The sequence below is a fragment of the Chinchilla lanigera genome, unplaced genomic scaffold (genome assembly GCF_000276665.1).
Source record: "Chinchilla lanigera isolate Chin_1 unplaced genomic scaffold, ChiLan1.0 scaffold00069, whole genome shotgun sequence".
In the NCBI taxonomy this organism is placed as follows: domain Eukaryota; kingdom Metazoa; phylum Chordata; class Mammalia; order Rodentia; family Chinchillidae; genus Chinchilla; species Chinchilla lanigera.
Genome location: NW_004955470.1, coordinates 10,986,055 through 10,993,774, shown reverse-complemented (window position 1 = coordinate 10,993,774; position 7,720 = coordinate 10,986,055). Strand labels below are relative to the sequence as shown.

The 7,720-nt window shown below is 50.1% G+C and overlaps 1 protein-coding gene across 1 annotated transcript in view; it reads left to right on the top strand.

Moving 5' to 3' along the window:
* Positions 1-102: 102 nt before the first annotated feature.
* St6gal2 (ST6 beta-galactosamide alpha-2,6-sialyltranferase 2) overlaps positions 103-7,720 on the top strand; it is a gene marked incomplete in the record, with an annotated part of 57,600 nt that continues 49,982 nt past the window's right edge. The window contains 1 exon segment of the mRNA XM_013522840.1: positions 103-1,373.

Genomic DNA, 7,720 nt, shown 5'->3' with positions numbered 1-7,720 from the left:
CGGTGGGGGAGACGTCAGGGACCCGGGGGCCCTGTGGGGCCCGCGCGCTCGGCGGGGCAGAGCTCCGCGTGGGGTGCGGGGCTCGCCCACTTGCAGCCGTGCGCGGGGTGGCGATGGGTGCGATCCTCTGAGCGCTGAAGGAGCCTTGGGTCTCCGCTGGGTGGAGGGCGCCGGTGCCCGGGACGAAGTGAAGTTCCACTCTGGCTCCAGCCAGAGCTGAAGAGCTGTGTTTGGAGGAGCCTTGCTTTCCAGGAATTTGAATGAGACTTTTTGAGATGGCTTCGGGTCGCCCCTTCCTTGGTCTTGTCAGGCAGAACTTTAAAACTGCTTCATAATCTGAAAAGCACTTTGCAGGTGGGGGTAGTACTGCTTAGTGGGATTTTTGCTAACTTGTTTTTATTGGTGCTGAAAATTCGGCGAGCGGTGAACCGTATTAGATGAAATCTTTTTGTCCTGGGCCACGGGGCGTCTCACTGTGGAGAGGATTTCGATCCTCCAGGACCACTGCTCCCCTGGGCGAGGGAATCTCGGGCGGGCTTGCACTCATTCCGTGCCCAGAGTGTTTTCTGCACATTTATAAAGCCTCGAGAGTGACTTGATGGGTATTTCTTTTTAAATTCTGATCAGCATTGTTTTTTACCGTTTTGAAACTTGAAGTATGACTGAGAAAGGATTTCAGTAAAGGGAAGCACCGTGTGTGTCTCCGTTGCCAATTTAGGAAAATGATGTGTGGCCTTGAGTCCGCTTTTACCCTCTCTTCTTCCGTCGTTCTTTTTTGGAACTGACGAGCAACATTTCTACAGCACGACAGGCTTGTGCTTTGCACTCGGGCACAGAGAAACAGCGAGCAGCAGTTTGTTGTGGCCACAGTGGAGAAAAACCTTGTGGATGGATTGCCTTGAATTTCACCGGCAGCGGAGAAGAGGAGGCAGGCACCCCGGAGTCAGTGTCCAGTTCTCCGCTGCCGGTGACTGCAACCGTAACATCAGGCCTTTTTGCTCGAGGCAGTAGCTTGAGGCTACCGGAGTTCTGAGCTCAATGTCTTGTAGAGATTTTGACACGAGCTTCAGCTCCTGGTGAGTTCTGAGCTCCACAGTTCAGACTGCACGGGGCACTGTGGAGGTAGACAGAGCGAAGACCAGTGTGTGGTGAATTTACTACACAGTGGACAGAATCCGGGAAGAAAAGGTGCAGACTTGAAGATACTTAAACTGAAGACTCACGGCAGAGACAATTCAATGTTTGAACAACTGCGAATGCTTTATATGCGGAAAGGCGATCAGCTGGCTTAGCTGCGGCCGAGGGGTGGAAGGGTAAGGCTGGCCGTGAGGACCGAGCTGCGTCTATGAGTTGTCAGCTCAGCCAGGAGAGCGGTAAGTTCAGAGGGACTGCAGAGAACTGCTGTGTGTCCTGTTTCTGGACCGTTTTGTTTTTTTCTGAGTTTCTGCTCATTCTGCGATGATTGAAGTGTGTAGGTCTCGGCTCTATTGCTTAGATTAACAAAACTTATCCTCAAAGTCTGGAATTTATTCCAGCACTTCTCACTTGCTTAAGCCATCCCTGATGTGACAGTCTCATTCCTAGGCATCTGCAGCTTCTGCTTAGGTAAATAAATCTCCCCAAGCTTGGAGATGTTTTTTCCTCTGCAAAACTCTTCATTAATTTGTAAATTATCTGCCTCATGCATAAGGCTCTGAATAAACATATCTTATGTGTGATAATAGAATCAGCCTTGTTTTAAAGATGCATTTTCTCTTTAAGTATACTAAACTGCATTATTCCTAATTGATGTATTTTTTCTCCTATGTGTAAATATTCTATAATATGATCCTTTCTCTCTATGTGTAAATATTCTATAATATGATCTTAAAATTTAATTGCTTAAGTTAAGTGCTTTATTCACCTTGCCTGAGTGTCTAAGAGAAAGAGATACTGCCCTCATGATAGGTGTATGTTCAATTTTGATTTTTTTAGGCGTTGAAAGCTGAAAGCCCACCTTTTTAAAAAGAACTATGGCATGAAATTTTGAAACAAGTATCAAGGAATTAATGACGTAGAGTCAGATGCTAATTTTGGGATCAGGGAGTGCAGGTGTGCGTGTACCCAGAACCCCAGCGCTCTCAGCACCAGCTGTTGCTGTAGCTGCCGAGGGCAGAAGGGGCCGTGAAGCGTCCAGCTGCTGCTAGCGGACCGTCGTCTTGGAGGCGCGTGAACCGCCCGCCTCTTTTCTGAAAGCCCTTGCTTTAACCTTTGAGAGACCTGTCTGTGAGCATCTTTAGGTGTGCAGCGCAGACACAGAGGCATGGGGAAAGCTGGACCCCTTGTGCCTCTTAGCCGATGGAAATGTATTTCTGTGAAATTCCCAGCACCCCTCAAAGTGAAAGCGAGCAGGTGCCATTCAGAATGTGCACTTTGAACCTACTTAGGCCGGATGTGAAATGCACTGTGAGAACCTGAGGCAGGAGCCAAAGTGCTCTGGCTTTTCAGGAGTGGGTGACCCGGTCTAGCAGCAGCCCTGGTCCTTGGTGAGGGCTGGGCCTCAGCAGCGCCCTGCGCTGTCTTCACCACAGTACCAAGTGCCTCCGGTTTGGCTTTGTGCGTACAGATGACAGAGGCCCGCAGCCGGCCCTGGGGATTCTGTCTCCAGGGATCTGTTCTGTGCCCTGTTGGCCTCTGCTGCCCCCTGTGGTCGTCTTGAGGAAAGAAGTCCAAATTCAAGGCGCACCAGGCTCTGCAAAGCCGGATTGAGAGCTGAGTTTGCAGACTTGCGCAGGACTTTCCAGGAGAAGAAAGAGGCCATGAGAGCAGGTGGCCGTGTCCCTGTGGCAGGCTTCCCAGCGAGTGGCCCTGCCTCAGCAGAGCTCATTTCCAGGCCTGTCAAAGGAGGGCTCAGGCTGAACCCTCCCCGGGTGACTCCGGGCTGGCGCTCCCAGGACTGGTAATTGCATGCTGGGGTGTATCTGAGAGTTAATTCCCCCGCAGGTCCAGGCAAGGGTAGCACTTCCACGAATAATGATAGCAGCTGATTTGCAGGGATGCTGCAGCACACCCTGCGTTTGCTCACATACGTCATCACAGTACCCCTTAGCCGCTGCGCTGGGAGGTACGGCGGTACCCACTGGACACGTGACAAGGCTCTGCTGGGCTGCACACCTGGCTCTGAGTGTGCAGCGCCCAAGCTGGTAGGCTGCGACATCCCCAGCCAGGAGCAGGGCCCGCTCCCTGCCCGCCACTGTGCCTGGTTGCCCCGCAGCCGGGGCAGAGCTGTCTCCTGCCATCTGGCCAAGGCTGAGCTTGCTGGGTGGGGGTGTCGTGCACAGAGGAGGGGACAGGGGAGCCCAGGATTCAGAAACCTGTCACCAGGGCCTTCCAGAAGAACAGAGCATGATCCAGAGCTCTGAAAGTGGACCATGAAATTTGGAATATCCAGGCAGTCAGTATCAGAATGAAATTCTGGCTGATATGAAGGGTGTCAGCTCAGGTGAAATTTCCAAGGAAAAACTGAGACTAAGACCGGAGAAAATTACCCACCTGCTCTGAGTTATTGGACTGGTGGGGAGAGCAGGCTCAGAAGTAGTCTCTGGGGATATTTAGGAATATATTGGCTGAAGTATTGGAGAACACACTGTAAAGAAAAACCCTGAAATCATGATTATAAGCCTGTGTTTTCAGAAGTTTATAATTCACACATTAAGTTCTATTCTGCACTGCCCCTGGTTTTTGAGCCTGAGAGGAAAGTGGTTTATTAAATTTCAAACAATTGGTTTTTCTGTGTTCAGATTATACAAATTTTTCAAGTAGAGGTTTTTCCATGTGGGTAATTGTGGTTTCTAAAATGACTTAGCTTTAAATTAAATTCAGTAAAGGGTAAATCTCTTAGATAACCCAATAGCTTTCATTATTCAGAAGCAAATTTGAGAAGCCACTTTCTTGCAAGGCCAAGGATGACTTCTGAAATACCAGTGTAGTGTTGGGGGCAAAAACCTGTATTTCCATCACTGACCATGCACAGGTCCCCAAAATACAGATGATTCAGGGTTTGTTCCCTTCAGGTAACCCCATCACACATGGAACCGTAAGTGGGTGATTTGTTTTTACAGGTAGCAGAGGGATCTTGCTATGTTAACTATGTCTTGAAATCGGGAAAGACGCATCCCGGTAGGAATCTCCATAAGGAAGAGAGGATTGTGCTTGAAACGTGCACACACTGACACACACTCACAAGTCACTGAGCTCTTGCCTCACTTTACCCCAGGTCAGCAGTTCGGGGCACTCACAGCTGTGGAGTAGCCAGAGCAGGACAAGAGCCGTCCCCGGAACCCTGCGTGACTTCTGTCGCATGCCCCGGATTACGTGCAGCCTGTGGAAAGATGACAGATATGTCGAGTGTCCAACTTAACATAATTTCCTATACATAGGTCATAGATGGAAATGCAGCCTTTTGGCTATTTTCATGTGTGCAAACGTATAGTGTGCACATCTGTACGTAGTCTCTCCACAAACAGCACCTTCCAGGTGGCTCTGACAGCAGCAACAGGTGTGCCTGGGACATCGCACCCGCTCCTCAGAGGGCCCAGCAAGAAAGGGGAGCCCAGCCTGGGAGAGGCTGGGCTCCTGCTCACGTGGTGCATGCTCTCCAGGGTGAAAGAGGCCGAGCACTTGGGTCCACTTCAGTGTGAAGTTGACAAGCAGGCAGGTGATCGGTCTCTCCCTGGGGAGCAGATTACTGCATGCAGTTGTTCTGAACATAGCAGCTTCTAATTCCTGCAGATAGTAGGTTAAAGAATTCAAACCATAAGCTAAGAGTTTTATTTTTCAAATACATTGTACTCTCTAACCCTCAAGGCAATTTTTGAATAGTGATTTATGAATAAATGACAGGAATATAAGTGCAGCATGTTTTATTTTAAATCGTATGCATATAAATGCATATAACACATACAGAGTGTGTATGGAGGTCTATAATTCTCATTTTCCAAAGGGCAACCCCAGACCCCCACCTTGAGTCGTAGTGTAGTGAAAGATATTCTGCTCTGTGTTCAATTAGTAGATGGGAGAATTGAGCTAATTAAATAATTTGCCTGATAGAATACTGTCAGCTTCAGTATCTGTGAATTCCCAGACCGCTCAATCAGCTGTGGATTGGAAATATTTGAAAAAAACCCTGCCAGTAACTGAATGTGTACAGACTTTTCCCTTCGTCACCATTCCCCAGACAAGACAACTGTCACAGCTATTGCGCACCGGCCCTCAGGGCAACACGGACAGTGAGGCGAGTGTCCCAGGGGCTTCTGAGCAGGTGCAGGATCACACAGGCTTGGCGTGGACTCCACGCCACTGTGTTGGGGGACTTGAGCATCTACAGAGTTTGGTATCCACGGGGGTCCTGGGACCCACCCAATCCTGATCCCAAGGGCAGAACACACTTGGTGCATTAGAACAGCACTCAGGAGTTGCGGTTACTTGGGTTGCTCTGTCATCCTTTGAGGCCGGAGAGTGTGCAGCACTGGCTTCCTGCAGGAAAGTGTCTGTGAGGTGTGCTTGAAATCAAGGTGGCATCTGAGTGCTTCCCCTCGTGCCTCACCTGTTCTTCGCCCACCCCACTGCATCCCAACCACACCGTGGGACTATCCTGTCCCTGTCTGATCCTTACACAGAAAACATTGTTTCTGGCTTGGAATGTTGCCAGTGTTGTCTCATGACTGCTAAGCTTAGTATTAGATGTAAAACCAGAAGCGGGGAGAAGAAAAGCTTCAAACAGGGTATCGTAATGTGCCTTATGTAAAGGGCAGCTAGAGGCGACCTGGACCGCAGGCCAGGGAGGGCCCAGCATGACCTGGGCCCTGGGAGGGCTGCTCACTCATCTTACCTTGTGCCTCCTCAGTGCTCAAGTTGGCCCTGTCTTGTATTTTGCAAGACAGGCATGGAAAACGACAGGTGAGCTTACACTGACCAGACAGGAAGTGGCCCGCACATGTGATCTGGGGCTTCTATGTCCAGGGGCGCCCGAGTGCAGCCCCTGGGTGTTCTGTGTGATGGTCCCGCACACAGGGGTAGCCCGGGGTGCACCCACCAGGCCCTGCACAGCCAGACACCAGGAGCTCAGTTCCAGCCTGTTCTGGGCGTGCTGCCTGTTGAGATGAAGGTGGCTGCCCTGAAGAGTCCTCTTCCCGGGGTCTCCATCTCCTGTAAACCGGCTTGTGCAGGTTGTGTGGAGTGACAGGAGAGTATAGGTACAGGACTCTAGCAGGAAGATACCCGTGCTTTTGTTTACTTGCTTTACATTTTTAAAAACATGTATTCAAATAGAAAACAAGGATTGACCTTCTTGGCAAGTATTTAAACACTTGCCTTATCCAGGTAGTTGCTGAGCAAGTTTGTTTGCAGACATGAGGTAAAGCCCTGTGTTAGCTTTTCCTCGATACGACAAAACCCCTGGGAAAATCAGCAGAGGAGGAGGCTGTCCTTTGCGCTTGTGGCTGGAGGCTTCCGTCTGCACTGCACACTCCCTGGCCTTTAGACGAGGTGAGGCAGAAACAGGTGCAGCGTGTGGCAGAGCAGAGCTGCTCACCTGGAAAGGTCTGGGGGGCCCCAAGTAGCCCCAGGGACAGGTCTCTGTGGCACACGCTCTTCAGCTAGACCCCACTCGCGACCTTCCATCCCACTCCAGTAACGTCATCCACTCATGAACCATCAGTGGGTTAACTGTGGTTAATAAGCCAGTCACCTCCAAAGTGGGTGAACACAGCAGCCTTCCGGGGTCACTTAGACCCAGGCCATCCCTAGCAGCTTGGCACATTTAACTATGCTTTCCCAAGTGACACTTCTTCATCCGCACTGCGGTCTAGAGTAGGGGAAGAAAGTGGCCGCGTCCAGGTCCCCACTGCCTGTGACAGTAGAGCAGGAGACAGCCGTGAAGTCTGAGGCGCTCACAGCCGCAGAGGACAGGAAATGCCAGGCGCCCGATGAGGGATGACCTTGAACTGCCGGGTGTGGCGCTCACAGGCAGCCTGTCCTTCAATGTGGGGGGTGGGGCGCAGTTCCAGGAACCCCCAGCCGCCCACGGCACCCCACCTGCAGGCGGCAGCATCTGCCCCTGCTCAGTCCCGTGCACAAAACGGTGTAGCGTTTACGAGAACCTGTGTGCATCTTCCCGTGCACTTTGGATCTTCCCTGGGCCCGTTGTAAGACGTAGCACAGTGACGCCTGTAGATAGATTGTACACTGTATGATTTGGAAATTAATAACAAAGAAAGGATCCTTACATTTGCAATACAGATACAACTTTCTTGTCTCCATATTTTCATTTTGTGGTTGGTTACACAAAATGTGGTTGCTAATTACATACATGTGTCTGTGTACTTTATATGTGTACCTGTGTAATGCATGTGGTTACATATATACATACATACATGAGGTGTGATCAGAAATATGGTGAATGTTTAAGTACAAAATTTTAAAAATGTATTACGGCGGGAGATACATTGTCATGAATCCTCCACAAAATACCCCTCATTTTGAACACACTTAACGCATCCTTCTTGCCGCTTTCTACCGAGTTTTTAACAGAGTAGACCAGATTACTGTTGTGTCCCTTGTGTACATTAAAGTTTAAACAACAATAACAAAACCTTACTTAGCACACTTTTTGAAAATGAAGGCCAAGTTAACGAGGAGCGAGGGGCCTGCTTGGCCGTGGAGCGGAAGAGTTCTGCACCCG